Source organism: Oxyura jamaicensis, chromosome 9 (genome assembly GCF_011077185.1).
Source record: "Oxyura jamaicensis isolate SHBP4307 breed ruddy duck chromosome 9, BPBGC_Ojam_1.0, whole genome shotgun sequence".
Classification (NCBI taxonomy): Eukaryota; Metazoa; Chordata; class Aves; order Anseriformes; family Anatidae; genus Oxyura; species Oxyura jamaicensis.
In genome coordinates, this window is record NC_048901.1 from 6409879 (window position 1) to 6426502 (window position 16624).

At 36.3% G+C, this 16624-nt stretch overlaps 1 protein-coding gene across 1 annotated transcript in view; it reads left to right on the forward strand.

Annotated features, from left to right (window-relative positions):
- Positions 1-2771: 2771 nt before the first annotated feature.
- The window catches only part of SPSB4 (splA/ryanodine receptor domain and SOCS box containing 4), a 143918-nt gene continuing 130065 nt past the window's right edge, over positions 2772-16624 (forward strand). The window contains exon 1 of the mRNA XM_035334724.1: positions 2772-2790. The gene's annotated coding sequence lies outside the window, so the exon portion shown is untranslated. The remainder of the gene's footprint in view (positions 2791-16624) is intronic.

The following is a 16624-nucleotide window of genomic DNA, read 5'->3' on the forward strand; positions in this document are numbered from 1 at the left end:
TTGAATGATGCAGAGTGCAAAGTAAGTGGATGATTATGAATATTCATGCAGTGCTGCTGGCCTTTTTTATTGTAGGGATGCCTGAGGAGATGAAATGGCTGAGATGAGACTTATGATCTTACGTGTAAGTTCTTGATGAGGTGTTTTTTGATACCTTATTTGTGGCGTTTTTAATTTTTTGCTGTTTTCTCTCCATGTCTTGCCTCTGTCACACAACGAAAATTCATGCTGTTTGTGTTCTCTTATACTCCTAAGTAGACATACATAGGCTTGAATTAGGAATTACAGTTTGTTTATAGTTAGTCTGGGATTTTAAAACACAGCTTTTTATAAATAGATTAAAAATACAAATGGGTTATGAGGCTTTTTTGCACGTTATACAAAAAGGCTGAGAGATGGGTTATTTTTTTGCAAACTGGAAACTTTACACAATTTAAAAGAGTAAGTCAGTCAATACATTTTGTAGAGCTGAATTCCATGTGAATGATGTGAATAGCTGTTCCTCTGTGAATTTTCTGGTATCAGCAGAAAACTGCTTGTTGTATTCCTAGGAAGATACTGCATTGTTATGATGAAAATTTTGCATAGGAGTCTTCTTGAGCTAGGTTAGCACTTAGAAGAATTCTTGAGGAGCTCCCTAGTGAGATCTGATTTTACTAGCGTACAGCTTAATAGCATTCTGCTTTTCTCAGATTAGAAGTTTAGTGAATTGAGCCTTTATACTTTCTAAGCAAAGGAAACTTAAACTTTTTTTTTTTTTTTTTTTTTTAATCTGAGATGTCTTGAGATTAATATAAATACATAAATAATTCAACAAAGGCACAGATACTCCTGAATCCTGTCCCCAGCCCAATTAGAATTTTTATTGAACTGGTAAGAAAGATGCAGAATGATGTTATATATTTTACTGTCTCTAGGAGTATTTAGCATACATTTGTGCAAGTTACAGCTGAGATGGATTTACATTATTCCATTGTCAGGCTCCACTTGATGCACACTTTTTGATCTATAATGCTTATATAATATAGTGTAATATTTATATTGTCTTGTTTTTTCCTCCCTGAATTTCAACTATATTCCATAGCTAGAAAACATAGATTTTGCCAAATAAATGCACCCTTTTAGTTTGTTGTTGTTGTTGTTTTTAATTTCTTTCCCCAGATGATTGAGGTTATTAATTTTAACAGAAAAGTAATTGCTATTTGATTTCTTTCTTAAATGGAAAATTAAAAAAATATATAAAAACTTTTTTTTAAAGTGGAATGTGAAAAACTGTGTGCTGTACTAAATTACATTTAGAAAAGTGAAAAATTAATACTGAAAGTATATAGGCTTCACCCAGAAGTTGTTAGAGGACAGAAAATGTTTTGACAGTAGAATAGAATCCAGTGGATCCATTTCCATATGGAAGATAAACGAAGATGGGTGGAACTGTGGAAGAGCTTAGTTAATTGAATGGATTTGCTTGTACTGTGTAATCATGAAATTACCCATGTTACATTCAAGCAGTTGTCATCTGAGCTTTGAAATCAACTCTTACATTTAAATAAATAGTTTATTTATGAATGTTTCTGTTTGACATGTCCTGTGAGCTTGGTGGGAAGCTTGCATTTTTAGCTGTTGCTCGTAGTCAAAAAGGCTGTAGGAGAAGCCTTGGATTCTGCAGTTTATAGCTTGTAGGTTGCTCACTGCACATACTGAGAGACTTACGAAAATCTGTGGGAGAAAACTGGGACTGCACAGAAAATAGCGTTCATAAAACATATGCTGTAGAATTACTGGAGCCTTGATTTTGTAGAAGGGAGATGGAGGAGAGTTTGTATTCCAACACCTGAAGTTTCTTTAAGAGTTTCATGAACACAACATAAAGCTACAAAAAGACTGTGCTTATTAAATCTGGGGAGAAGTTTATTGCTTACCGAACTCCAGTCTGAATGTCACAGCTGTTACTAATTACAACCAGGGGTAATTACACTATTGAAGATTAATGTAATTGTACATTTCAATATATACAGCATAATGGCAACACAGTGGCAGTGGATGCATACAATATGATGAAAACTCAATATAATATGTCATCAATGGTTAATAATAATTTCATGCCTTTATGTAAGACTTCACATGTCCATACCATTGTACACACACCTAACTCATGAGTCTCCAAACATCCTAAGAAAAGAAACTGGATTAATATCCCAGGTGTGCCACTGTATTAGGATGTTGTCAATGTGTGTTAGTAAATCTTCTTTTATTAGTAAATCCTTTTTCTTTTTCCTTTTTATTCATCTTGCCCTGGTATAGTTTTGTGTCTTGAAGTTTTCCAAAACATTAAATCCTAGGAGACATTAGCCATTACTAAATTATGCTGTGTTGGTAATTTTTTTTCTCTCTCTCTTTTTTTTTTTTTTTTTCCTAAGATATTGCTCTTAGGTTTTAACTAAACGGGATTTAATGTTTTGTTGTTGTTCTTTCACTGTGTGGCTTATTGAAATTACTTTAGGGAATTATTTTCACCAGTGATCACATGCTGCTTCCAGGTCCAGGGTTATAAAACCCTGGTCTGCAGACTGCAAAGCCATTGCAAATGGTCTGCGAAGACAAACATTCCACAGGACCTTCTTGTTAAGGGTTTGATGATGGGAGGGCATAGTCATTTTGGAAGGACTGAGAGCTGGCAGAGGAAAACATGAGGCAGCACTTGGATATTTAAGCCATTGTATTTTCTTTTTTTGGCTTCCCATGATCAATGAATGTTTTCTTGGCTTTGCTGATGTTTGATAACTTGCTAAGGTATAGTAAGTACCTAGTAGTGAATTCCAGCTGGTGTGTGTGTGTGTTTGTTTTTATGTTACATCTATCTCTGTTGTAGACCTATCAGATCACTTTGTGAGACTTTTTCTAGTACTCTTGGCATGGAAATATCATGTTTGCTTTGATGCCTAGATTTGGCAGTTTCTTCAAGGTATTTCCTTCCCTCATCTTCTTTTCAGAAGACAGTCTTAATTATGCACAACAGACTCTGTCTATTTTCTCTTTTATCTGCAAGACAGTCTGGCACTAAAGTCAGCACGAGGTAACTGTTTCAGTGGATTTTTAGTTGAATTTTTGTTATTTGGTGAATATTCAGTTCAGAACCTGCCATGACTTGACTTTCTGTTTAATTTTTCTCTGAGAAAGATAGCTTTAATTTCCAGCTCCTACCATCTTTGTCAAGGTTGCTTATCTCCAGCGGGCAAGGAATAGCATGCCAGACAGCATTTCTGTAGCATGTAGCTCAATGTACATTGCCTGCAACACAGGGAAGAGGAGGAGAACAATGTTAGGAGTGTCTGTTGTGCTTTGTATTGCTGATTATGGAGAGCAATGGGGAAAGTCTACCAGTCTGCACCAACTGACGTGGAGGTGCTTCAGTCTTCTACCGCCTGGCAGGTCCAGGTGCATCTTTCATCTGGTTTTATTATTACAATTTAAACTCCCTATTTTAATGATGTTCTTCTACCTAGATGAAATAAATTCTTTGTAAATTCCCACAAAAGGTATAATATCACTGTTTCATTTTGGTCTGTTCTGTTGGCAATTTAGAACATATGTGAGGTCCTTTTATATTTCCCATCCTACCAATTGACAGGAATTAATACAAGTAGTCTTTTATTCTGTATTCTATTAACCACTTTTAGTTTATTTCCTACCTCATTTTTTTCTGGAGGTCTGTGATGTGCTCTGAACTTCTCACACTTTACAGGAAAAGGATTTGCAAAATTTTTTCCTCCATGAGAAAAATGGTATGCTGCAGCTGTACTTCCCAGGCTTGTTAATAGATCTTTTTTATTGTCTTCTGTGCAAGTGCCTGAAAATTTTTGTCAGGCAATCCATAGTGATTGATTCTGGGGAAACAAAACACCGTTTCCTCCTGTTTTCAGTCTTGAGTCACGTTGTAGCTCTTGTTAAAGGCACAAAGCAGCCAGTCAGTTTCTTTTATTATTATTTTTTCTCTCCAGCAATTCCAGAATTCCTGTGCTTCATGTCTACAGACAGCTGTACAAAATAACTGAAAATAACTTTCAGTTCTGGCCTTCATGACTAAAAAAAGATATTTCAGAGACTGAAAGAAATGGCCTGTGATCCTTCTGGATTTCATATGGGACATAAAAGCCATGGCCCAGTTGATGGAGTTCCTGTAACTTCTTGGCTTTCACATTGCTATTTTGATGTGTGCTCTAGTGCTACATGGAATTACCTTGCAAGATTATAATTGCCGATCACTGGTAACAGAACTTGTGGTTTAGTATTTGATGCATCATTAGAAGTTTATTTTGTCTTACATTTCCTTTATTCTTTCAGCAGTCAGAAAATTAATGGAGAATATGAACGATGTTCTTTCTGCTAGCAAAGTGCGTAGAACGCCGCAATGGTTTCTTACTAGGAAGAGCGGAAGAAGTATTTTCAATGGCAGACCATTGCTCCTATTCACACATGTAAGTGTGTTCTAGCTAACAACAAAAAAAAAAAAAATGAGGGATATATAAGGGTCAGTAAACTATATTTTATGCAATTTCCACTTAAGCTTTGCTGTTGAACTCACTACAGCCAATTGTGAAGTACCATCTGGAAGTATAGGAATGCAGTAAATTGCTCACGGTAGAATATAATCTTAAAAATAAATAACAATAATGATAATATGGTTCCATAGGTATTACAAAACATGGCATTACAGTTTCTTTCATGTCTTCGTGCTGTAATGTAAGTACCTGATTATGTCATATCTGTCTGATTATTGTTTTGCGATTAACTGCATTACTTAAAATGAAATTGACACACTTTCTTCCTCCCTGGAATATTGATTCTTATTTTTATTTCAATGCTCTCAGAAGTTTCCTTCTTAGTTTATAGTGTGACTTTTTTTTCAAAGTTGATGCAATTTCACAAGGCTTTCTGCCTATGATAAACCTGTGTCCTTTCACAGTATATTGTTTCATTGTGTAATTTGCTTTTCCTATTTGTTAATAATTGGAGATTTTGTAGAGAATTTGTATAGCAGCAGAACAGGAGATGACCAATAATCTATGTCCTCATTAAATTTTCAGCATTTCTTTCTTTTGTTGAACTTTTCATTGAGGAGAGAGAACTAAGCCATTATTCAATGTTACTGGAATCAGAATTGTCCTTAAGATACCAAATGCCTACTGTACTTCTTAAATTGCTTTTAGTGAAAGCATTACATAGTGGTATTATTTGGAGCATGGTGTAACAGCTAGCAACCATTTTTATTGTTTTCTACCTTGAAATGGCTTTTTTTTCCTTCCAGGTTCCTCTGATGGGAAGTAGTTTGTGTCCAAACTGTCTAGGAATAGCCAATCATTTTTTATCAGTTTCAGTGTAGCACATTCCTACACCTGTTTCCCATTGATAACCCACTATTTTGTCTCTAACTTGATATAAACTGGTATCAGAGGTTTTTAGAATACTGCGTGAAGTTCTGCCACTTGGTAGTTTATCCCCCTTCTGGAGACTTTGTAGTACCTTTTGCTAATTTCTGCAGTGATTTTTAATTGTTGCTTTTCTTCTCCCATGTTTGTTCCCCATACTTCTCTGCCCCCCTGTTTTATCCTATAACATAGTGTTGTTTTTATTCTTGAGCTTATATTGTTGAGCTTCTGTTGATCTTGCTTTTTTTTATATAAGCATAAATACGTAAAATGTGTATCTCTTATGAATGGAGTTGCTTGTTTGCAGTAAAATCATTGTTTGGGCAATATTATAAAAGTACTGAAATTGATATTAAAATGTCTTCTCATATCATCCCGCACTTTTTAAAGTGAAATGGCAGACACTGAGGAAGTTGAATTCAAATCTGAAGTGACATGTACCAATGTATTTAACATATGGCGGTAGCAGCTTTGCTTTTTCTGGCTGTTATACACACATTTGAGTCTCCATTCCTTTGCTCATTGAAACTTCCAGTCACTTAGGTTGTATTTAAGGAAAGGCCATTAAGTAGTAAATGGTAAAATAATGACTAGAGTAAAGAAAAGTGCATGAAATATAGTCTAAACTGTGTAGTTAGCTGCTTTCTGGTACTCTCTGTCTTTGGATCATCAACACCATTCCAACAGGATTTTTATTTTTTTATTTTTAAATTCAGTGCTACATTGCTTTGTGAAAACAAATGAAACAGTTTTAAAGGTTTTGTCATTCATATCTTAAGAAATGAATGAAACATTGCTATGAATATGTTGTGTGCAGTCACTGTGTAATGTTGCTTTATGATTAGTAAATGTATTGAATTGTTTATGGCATCTAGATCACTTGTAGGATTAGGGCAATGGTTAGTCCCTGTTTGCATCTAACTTTGTTCATGATCATGACAGTTCATAAGTGCTTTCTATTTTTATGAAGACGAATTTCTTTTCTCTGTAGAAGAATAAGCGCTATATATTAAAGACCCTTTTTGAAGTTCAAATATTGCATTCCCATTTAGAGCAACGCACTGCTGTGTTCTTAGGATATGCCCTGTGTTTTTATTTCCAAAGTTTGTTTCTCAAGGCCTGTCTTGAGTTGTTGTTTTTGTCTTTCTGTTCCTTAGGCAACGTGTTCGAGCTGCCTGATGCGCACATTCACCTCAGTCCCAATGTCAAAAGGGATTGTTTTAAAAAGATCCACTGACAGAGTGAAAAGGATCAAACAAATCCATCAGCTTGCTAAAATGAGGGTTAAAAAGCCTGGAAATGTTAGCATTTAAATTAGAAAATGTTGATCTCCTGCCAAGCCTCTACTTTCTCTGCTCCATTCTTGGGAACTGGTAGGATATCAAATTAGGCAAGTTAGCCTCTTGAAGCTATTAGAGGGAAGCTGTCTTGTCTCCTTCAGTTCCCTGCTGACTCAGGAGAAAGGAGCTATCAGGCTGAGCTATGAAGTGTGTATTTTAAGTGAACAGCTTTCTCAAGTTTATTTTTCATTCCAGCTCTGCTGCAAAGATTGAAAAACAAGTTTTAAGTTCTGATTTTGAAGTAGTACTGAAGTAATTCTTCATGCTATATGTATCCCACTGCTCATAAGTAAATAAATAAATCAGAAACATCTTTTTTGAAATGTTTATAAACAGGATATACAGAGGAAGGTCATTTGTGCAGTGTAGGCTGTTAAACTTGACAATATCAGTGTTGAAATTACCAGATATCCAAAGAACAGGACGTTCACCTAAAAATCATGAGAGCAGAAGCTGTTTGTTATTTTGAGTTGTCCTTCATTTTGTGAGCCATAGGGACTTTTTTAAAGCATATCTCTCCAGTCGTGAGAGCTACAGGCCCCACTTTAAAAACTGGGTCATGGAAATGCTTAATTTCTGCATCATATCCTCCTAGAAAAGCACTTAATATAATGAGACCCCTGCAGTTACTGGGGGCTGGCAATACCAGTTTCTAACCAGGTGCAGAGGAACAAGTGCACTTGCCTGCTGGACAAGCTTTCTGTCTGTGAGAGCAGAGTTTGGTACCTGCCTATTTGGTACCTGCTCAGAAATAGAAGAAACTAATGGCCACTTTGAATATGTGGTTTTAAAGACCGTTCTCCTTAAGCTAAGGAATGATTTCCTTTTCTGCACAATGCTAGGATCTGACTCTCTTATGGTCAGAAAAAAAAACATCCGTCTTCTGTACAACCAAAATGGGGCATGGTGAGCAGGTAAATTGGTAGTGTGGTCAAGGCACTGGGTATGTGTTAGTATATCAGGTGTAGTGCTGAGAGGAGACACACTGGAAGTCTGTGATAATGCAATATGAAGTATTCATGGAAAAAATCAGATTGCTCTGGAGATAAGCTACTTCCTTCTTCCTCCAGCAAAAGAAGTATTTCAAGATGTCACACTTAGTAATTTTGGGAATAAAAATACTATATATGTGTAATATCAAGAAACAACGGGCACATTTTAATGATTGCTTTCTTTTTTACTCTTCAAGGAAATCTACTACTTCTTGCAGGCTATTTCAGCTTTGGAGACCACTGCAGGGAAGGCAAAGTCAAACAAACAACAGTGCTTATTTTAGTTATAATTTCTTCTGTCTCATACCTCTTGGTGGTACGTCTTAGGAAATCAGAGAGGCTAAAACAGTTTGTGGGAGAGTAGTGGTACATTTATTCAGAGTTTTGGGTTCTCATACACTTCAAAATCAATTCTTCAAAAGAAATCTATCAAGGAGCAGTCTTTAAGCAGAAAGATAAACTAATGATGAGAACTTAACTCTGAGTGGAATCCAATTATGTTATCAAGGTGACCTTTTGGCTTTTTAGCAAAGATAATCTGCCATCTTTGTTCAATAGTAAAACCCTTCAGTATATTAACTCATAGTATTATTTCAGTAGCCTCTATAAAAATCATTAGGAGGAAAATGTAATATGAGTTGCATAATGTAGTTGGTCTTCCTTCAGTATAAGGGAGTAAATGAGATGGATGGCTTTATTTTACATTTCCTCAGTTGAGCTCAAGCAAGTTGCTGTTCAGGATGCTGAGTGAGCAAAGCTGCTGCTTCTCCGTGCTGTATCATAGCTTGCTTTGTTCTGTTCTTTCTTTGACCATCTAATTGCAGTTTGTCTGCAGAAGGGAACAGGATGATCTATGACAAGTACTGTGCCTTTGACAGATGGGTATTGCGGTCATACTCCTGGACTTTCATTTGCATGTTTCCTCCGTCTCTGTTGAAGATCCTTAGAATACATGAAATTTGTTACCCAGCAGAGAATTCTTAAATTATATGTAAGACTCTTTCACATTTGGTCAAGACTTAACTGTGGTTTTTTTTTGTTTGTTTTGTTTTGATTTGTTTTTAATGAGAGCAGCCAGTGAGGACACCCACAGGCAGTCTAAAATCAATCCGTTTGTGGCCAGTTTCTACCTGGGAGCTTCCCAAACTCCCAGTGCAATGAGCACTTTTTCCTCTCTAACCCACAGCTGCTGCAGTGAAGCTGAGACTTTCACAACGCAAACGTCTCTGAACTGAAACAATGTATGCTGCTAGTTTTTAGGGTGGAAGTGGCATGAAACAGGAGGGGAGGGAAGGGTAAAATGAACTTTGACTTGAGTGATTGTTAGAATTCTGCTTCAAGGAAAATAAACATTGAAAAGATAGGACAAGCTTATTTTAGGAATAGTTTTATTTTCATCTTGAATTCAGTGATGAGAACTGTAAGGTCTCTTACTTGTACTTATTTTCCTTTCCCTTCCTTTTGCACCCTTTGTTTCTGCTAAGTCTTGTAAGTCTAAAATCTGTTGTGCCTTCACATCTGTCTAAACACAAATGGTGGTTCTGATGTTTTTAACGCCCTGAGGGAATGTATAAACTCTGACCCCAAAGCTGATGCTAATGGGTCTGACTGCCGGTGATTTGTTTTGGACAATTTGCCCTTTAAATAGCTACTTACGGTAGCCCTGATGTAGGGAGCTCAGACACCAGTTTCAACTGCAGGGTTTAAGAAATAAGTGGCTTAAAGATGAATTTTCTCTGAAGTTAACAATAAAATGGACTGGCAAGCACATTGCTTCTATGCATATGCCTATAAATAGCAATTTTTCTTTTTAAACTCTGATAAAGGCTTGAACCAGTTGAAATGCCTGCTTTCTTATGTTCCAGCCACTACTAATGAAATGGCTTTAATATTTAAGTAACTGTTTTTATGAGGCTCTGTTAGGCTTTAATAGGTGTTCCTGGAGTGCAGCTGACTTGCTCTTTATTGGTTAACTGACAGAAAAAGCTTTTATTCTTTTCCAGCAGGACCCTGAGGGTGTCATTCAACACCCAAGGGCAAGATGTGGAGCCGAACTCAGTAACAGGAGGTGATGATAAAGCTGGATTTGAGGGAAATGTAGCAGGTTACATCTCAGCTGCACTCTCAGTATCTACTTTTTTGCTAAGTTCTACTTTTTACACATCCAAAACATAACCAGATGCTATTTCCTACTGCTTATCTTTGGAAGATGTTTACTAGTGCAAAGGAATTTCTGTCAGTGCTTCAAGCTGGACTAACTTGTTTGAAAGGTGATTCTGACAATCATCTTGCTGTACCTCAAAGACAACTTTGTCACTTTGAAAGAAATATTTCAAAGGAATTATGAAAGATAAAAACAAAAACAAAACCCATAAGATGTTATGTCTTATGTTTTAGTAGGTCTTGTACTTTCTGTCCTGCAATCCTAATCCTGCTAAGCATCACCGTTATGAGTGGCAGAAAAGGATTTTCACATTCAGCTGGGAAAACAAACCAGAACTGTAACTTCCACTAGTGTAACATTGAGTCATTTATATTTTATAGTGGCATTCTTTCATATTTGTTGATAGGTTTGGAGAAAATAAACTTTTGACATGTTTAAGAAACAATCAAACCCCTACCACCCACCCAGAGAAACAAAGCACCAATAATTTCTGTGTCTTAGGGTGTTGAACGTAGTATTTTATGTTTGGGCTGGTCGCTTAAATTCAAGAAGGAAGGCATATTTAGATTCTGTCCTAAGCTGAAGGATCCCCATTTGCTAGTTAAACGGTGCAGTCCCGTAAGGAGCGCTGAGGCATCATTCGTTCCCGCCGGGTGTTCCAGCTCCTGGCCACAGAGGTGTGCTGCCACTGGGACTCGGCAAAAGCCCCACCGGAGGAAAGGCCTGCTAACACTCATGGAGTACAATAGGAGGAACTGCCAAGGCTGCTCTGTGCTCTGCTTGCAGGCAAAATGGGATTTTGGAGATGTTTATATGAACTGGAGCCTTCTCATGGTATGATGCCCAGTCCTGGGACAGACAGTTGCTTGTACATAAATAATGAGTATTAAACATCTTAGTCAATACTGTTTAAATAAATTTGTGTATTCACTGGGAGATTTTTAACATAGGAAATAGGTTAGTGAACAACTGCAAAACCTGGGGATTTTAGAGAAGTATATTTATCAAATGACTGTTTTATGTTAATCATTTTTACCACACAGATGCAATTCAAATGTAAGCGACTTGCACAAAATATATGCTTGATGTATTGTTCCATGATCCAAGGAAGATTAATGTAAATTGAGAAATGATTTATTTTTTTTTTAAAAAAAAAGCAATTTGGAGGAAAAGAATGTCTAATGCTTAATTTCTAAAAATCTAAACCAGCAAAAAGGTCATTATTTCAGGACACCTGATGTGTCTTTGAAACATTTTCTTAAAATATCTTAAATACATTTACAGTTACAAGTCTTCTTTCAACTGATTTTACTGAAAATATGTAAAAGAAAATTACTGTCTTTGACCTAAGATTTGGCAGAGAAACATTTGGAAAGGGCATATTTTAATAGAAAGTTATAAGCATATTAATCTAGGTTATTATAAAGTAATTAGAGTATTTGCTGTCAAATTAATATTCAGGGCTACTAAACAGTTCAGAACTTAAATCTGTACATGTTTTTTTCCTCAGTTTTCACATTTTTTTTCTGTTGCTTTCAGCAACTACTGTTGTCAACTGAGTGCTTATGATATTTTTTCTTCTGCACAGACGTGTTGATGGGTTGTAAACACTGCTTTAGGGTTAATTTTACGAAGTGATGTTTTGAAGTGTGGTTATTTTTGTAAGTCACTAGGCAGAATAAAACAGGCAAACTAGCAAAAAGTGAAATATTAGGATTTCTGGGGATGGATTGAAGGCTAAATATAATTAAATTGAAACAACAGGATGAACAATGTCAAGCTGAAATAGAACCCATGATATTTACAGTCCAGTTTGAAGCACTTAGTCTTATTTTTGTGGCTCTAGGACATGGAGCAATGAACATTTCGTGGTTAGTATTTTTCAATATTACTAGAAAGAAGTAAATGTAAATGAAAAATGATAAAGCTTAGTATAGAGGGTAAATAATGTGAAGCTCTACTTGCAAATAGATCTCCACATTTAGCTAAACTTTTTTTTTTTTTTTTAAAAAAAAAAAAGGTATGTTTGGACCAAAGACAGAGGTGGGAATAAATTGTCCATTTCAATGTAGTTGTTCCTAGGAGGAGTTCATAGAAGCAGCATTCTGATTTCTGAATGTAATTTCCCCAAAATATTTGCTAATCCCCAAATCATAAATCCTAGTGGCATGAGGGGACGTATGGTTTTTTTTAAAGCAAAATGTCCGTGTGTGACTTCTCTGGCCTTCATCTGATTCTGGCTCCTTTGCTCCATGGTACACTGTCTTTTCAGCAGTGGCTGCCTGCCTGTATTTAAGGGATCTCTCAGGTGAAGAGGAGATGTGAAGAACATAGTGCCTGGATCCCATTATTGTTTATTAATGAAAAACCTAAGTGATGGAGAATATTGTTTTCTTGTTCACACATGAGGTCAGCTTTTCTCATTTGATCGATCCCTCACTGCAGTATGTTACTGTGTCCTGGATGAGGCATTTTACTGCCAGAGAACCACAAAAATTGAGCCCCAGCAATCGAGGCTCACATCAGCTGCACTGTCTCCTTGGGTGAATGGGAGAGAATAAGCTTCAGTCATGTCTGAGTTGGTATGCTACTATCTTTACTCCCAGAAATCATTTAATTTAACTATTGTATAGGTAGGCTTTTTTGTTTGTTTGTTTTGCTTTTTGCATTATTTTCTTCTGGGTTCCTGTTGTTGTTTTTTTTTTTTTTCTAATACTGAAATTAGTCAGTATATGAAGGCAAAAAGCAGTTCCTCCTGTGCTGGGTATGGGGTTAGGATACTTACTCTTTTTAAGATGTCAGTATTACAGTGTAAATCAGGAATGATCAAAGTAGCTCTAAACTGGCTACGTAGGTACTAGAGGAAGGCTAATTACATTTGCACAGAGATTTGCTCTTCTTACGCTCTAATGGTGTGGTTGTACGCTGCTGTGACATGCGCAGCCTTGTGCAGAAAGGATGACATACCCAAGCATTTGTTGAGCTTCAGCTTTCTGAAAGCCCTTGACTTTTGTCAAGCTGTACGAGGAATTTAGGATCATCTCGAGCTGTCCAAAGTGCATTTACCTGTAACTATTAAAGGTGACCAGTTTAAGTTATCTGGCAATAAATGAAACCTTTTGCATACCATTCCAAAGTCAGAAATCTGATGGGTTTTATTTGTGTACATATATACACATAATCATTATATTTTGTGGACATTTGTATGCACATTTGTGTGTGTGTATATATTTGTATGTATACAGTTGTGTTTTTTCCTTGTTTGCTTGTTTTTTTTTATAGAAGAATTACTAGCAAAAATAGTTGGCTATCTGATTTAAAAAAGGAAATGGATGGAGAAAATTCTAGAAAGTTGGAAGGGTTTGTTTGGCTTTCAGCTAGAATAAACATGTCAAGTTAAACATCCTAATCTAGGCGATTTGGCTCAGCTCTGACATTTTTGCCTTAGGCAGTGATTGGAAAATTGTGGTTTATGTCACAACCAACCAGCTACACTGCCTAATTTTGATCATGAAATTCCCATAATCAACGTTTTGCTTTTTTTGTCTTTGAAATTGAAACCTTTTCACCTGACTTTTTTTAGCTAATTAATATTTTCCACTTTTCTAAAATGTTTATACTTACTCTTAAGTAATGAGAAATTGGCCCTTCTGAAAGGCAAACACATCTTATAGTGAGCTCTTTGAGACAATTCTTTTATAAATGCTGTAGATTTTATCCATAGTTCCTATGGTAAGTTGAAGACCTTTCCTGGAAATCTGTCCTGTGTTTTACTAACCATTCACAAACTTCCAGGAAAAATAGTATGCCATTTCTTATGAGGTACCAGGCTTTTCACAATGGTGCAGAGTGAAAGGATGAAAAATCATGACCATAAACTGAAACAAGGGAGATTTAAATTAGATTAAAGTTTTATTTATTTATTTTTAACCATGAGGACAGTGAAGCTGTTGCACAGGTTGCCTAGAGGGATTAATTATACAGTCTCCATCCTTTGAAAGTTTCAAGATCTGATTTCATAAACCTTAAGTAACCTGATCTGACCTCACAGCTCACCAAGGTTTGGGCAGGAGTTTGGACTGGAGACTTCCTATGGTCCCTTCCAGCATTCTCATTCTCTGACAAGTCATCCACTTGCTCTGCCAAACATGCAAAATCAGCCTTTTTTTATATGTAAGGGATATATACATGTTATGTATGAAACACTTGGTCTGAAATTTAAAATTGCTGAAAACAAAAGTGTACCTGAGACATTTCATTAGAATGGGCAGTTAAAATTGCACCTATTTAGAAACTACTTCCAGCAGGCACTTTTTTCCCTCTACTGCCATCCACTCTCAGAAGCTTTTCTGCTTTTTCTGCCTTAAAGACAATTGTCTTATTTTTCTTTTCTTGTTTTCTTTACCAGATGTGGAAGCACCCATCTCAAAATCGGTTGCTATTTGACAGCTTATTGCAACTTAAGGCTCCTTTCTTGTTGTGTATGTTAAATATATAATCTGGGATATGCCTGAGAAATTAAATTTACGTGTTAAAGCTGGATTTCTTTTTTCCGTGAATGTCTGTAAAAGTCTGTTTGAGGTAAAAGAATGTAGAATTTTAATAGCAGAGAGGTTTGACATCTGTTTGTGGAGTGAGTTACTATGTTTATTGATATAGGACCTACTCAGGCACGCACTTTTAAGGAATGTTCTTTATTCTCATTTAGGGCTAAACAAGCTGAATGAGGATGGATTTAAGTGTGTACAGACCACTTAAATTGCCCCACAATGGCTATATCCTATATACAATCCTTAAATGCTTGGGGATTCTGGTAGTGTTGGAAGGCAATAGATATTGTACAATCAAGCGTGACCTGGTGTGCTGAATGGCATGCTGCAGGACAGGACTGCAGCTGTCCTCAAGCAGCTGCTTATTTCTTTGCTCTCTTACATCTTCTCTCCTTCCCCTTTCCCAGGTCTGTTGCACAGATCTGCCAGTCTGCTGCTTCTGGCACTGGGGGTCTAGAAGAAAAGAGGCAGCAGTGTCATGCTGCAGCCACATATGGTGTGGGCACCAACACGGGGGAGTGTGAAGTGGGGACCAAGAAGTGAGGCTCAGTGTGTGAAAGTTAACAAATTGCATGCATTAACTGGGGCTCTGAGCAGATTCTGAAATGTTGAAGAGGGAGGAGAGGGAGACTGTTTCTGGTAAAATGTTGCATTACTTTTGTAGCTGCATGCAATTGCATAGCATTATAAATGTGAACAGAGACAACACTTCAAGTTCTTATACCTTGGACGTGTATTATTTTATACAGAGGCCAACTGATAACAAAACATTACCCTGTTTGCCTCTATTAGTGACCTGTGCAACCAATAAGGAAAGAATTACCAAACTCCAGGAGAAGGATGAGAGATATAATTGCCTGATAGGATGATTACAGAACAGGAAAGGAAGTAAAGTGAAACTGAAGATCATCTCTTTACTAGGAAGGATGCAGCCTTATTAGTGTAGAAGGGTTCAATTCTAATTCTCAAAGCTTTGCACTTCTTCGCTTACTTGGAAATGATTTCTGTTTTATTTGTGCAGACCCCTTTCTTCCTCTAAACTAGAGCTCTGTTCAATCCTTTGTCTGTTAGTCTGATGACTTTTCCTCTTCCCCAGATGATTATACTTTTTAGTGTAATTGCTGTATTTCTTTTTGAAGTCTGGTTTGTGATTTAAATTACATAAGAAAAGTTCAGAGAAATTTATCTGCGCTTTAAATTTCAACTGACGGGAAAAAAAAAATGTAGCCACACCATTTCTTCTTTCAAAATGTGATCAAGTTATGAAGTGTTTTAAATAGATTCTTACCTTCCTTATAAAATTTAAGAATTTTAATTTTTTTAAAAAATTAAATCTCCATAGGAATATGCCATAGAACCTTTTGGAAAAGTATGATAATGACATCAAAAGAGGCTTAAACTATATGTGTGGCTTTCTCAGCTCTCAATCCTGGGTACAGGGATACAAAGTCTTTAGCTAATGAATATATGTGTGTGTGTGTGTATGTGTATATATACATACATACAGTATGTGTATATATCTAAAGAATATATATTTTCCCCTGAAAGGGTATCAAAATGAAATTCACCCTGTGAACAGGTTTTCTTTAACTAACTTCTTATTATTGCTTTCACTTACCAATGGAACAACTAAAATAAAATATAGTTTACTCATCAGTAAGGTTTGTTTCAAGGGTTTTGGGTGGTCAGTGTTATTTTAGGCATTACATGTCTCCAGTCATTATTTTACAGCAAGATCCTACAGGCCACTTGTTTTATTGTTTTTGCTCTGCTGCTACTGGGAGAGCTGAGCTAAGGGATGCTGCTGTGAGAAATCCTGTTTCTGAACTTTTCTACAATGGTAGGGAAAGCAAGTACATTTACTAGTAGAAAAGAAGATGAGGGCGAAAATAAGTGTGGTGATTATGGCTCCCAAGGCCATTTGTTTGCAGTGCACACTTGACAACTTCTTTTTCCAATTAAAAAAAAAAAAAAAAAAAAAAAAGCTTGAAAACAAAGACTTCTCCAACAGTCAACACAAAAGCAAGTATCCAAACAAAAAAGAAGACCACTTAAAAACAAAACTGTGTTTCTTAGTGCTCTTTTGACCCAGAGCAGCTGCAATGGTAATGAGAAAGCTCCATGGAGGCTTGGCCTCTGACTTGCATGAATG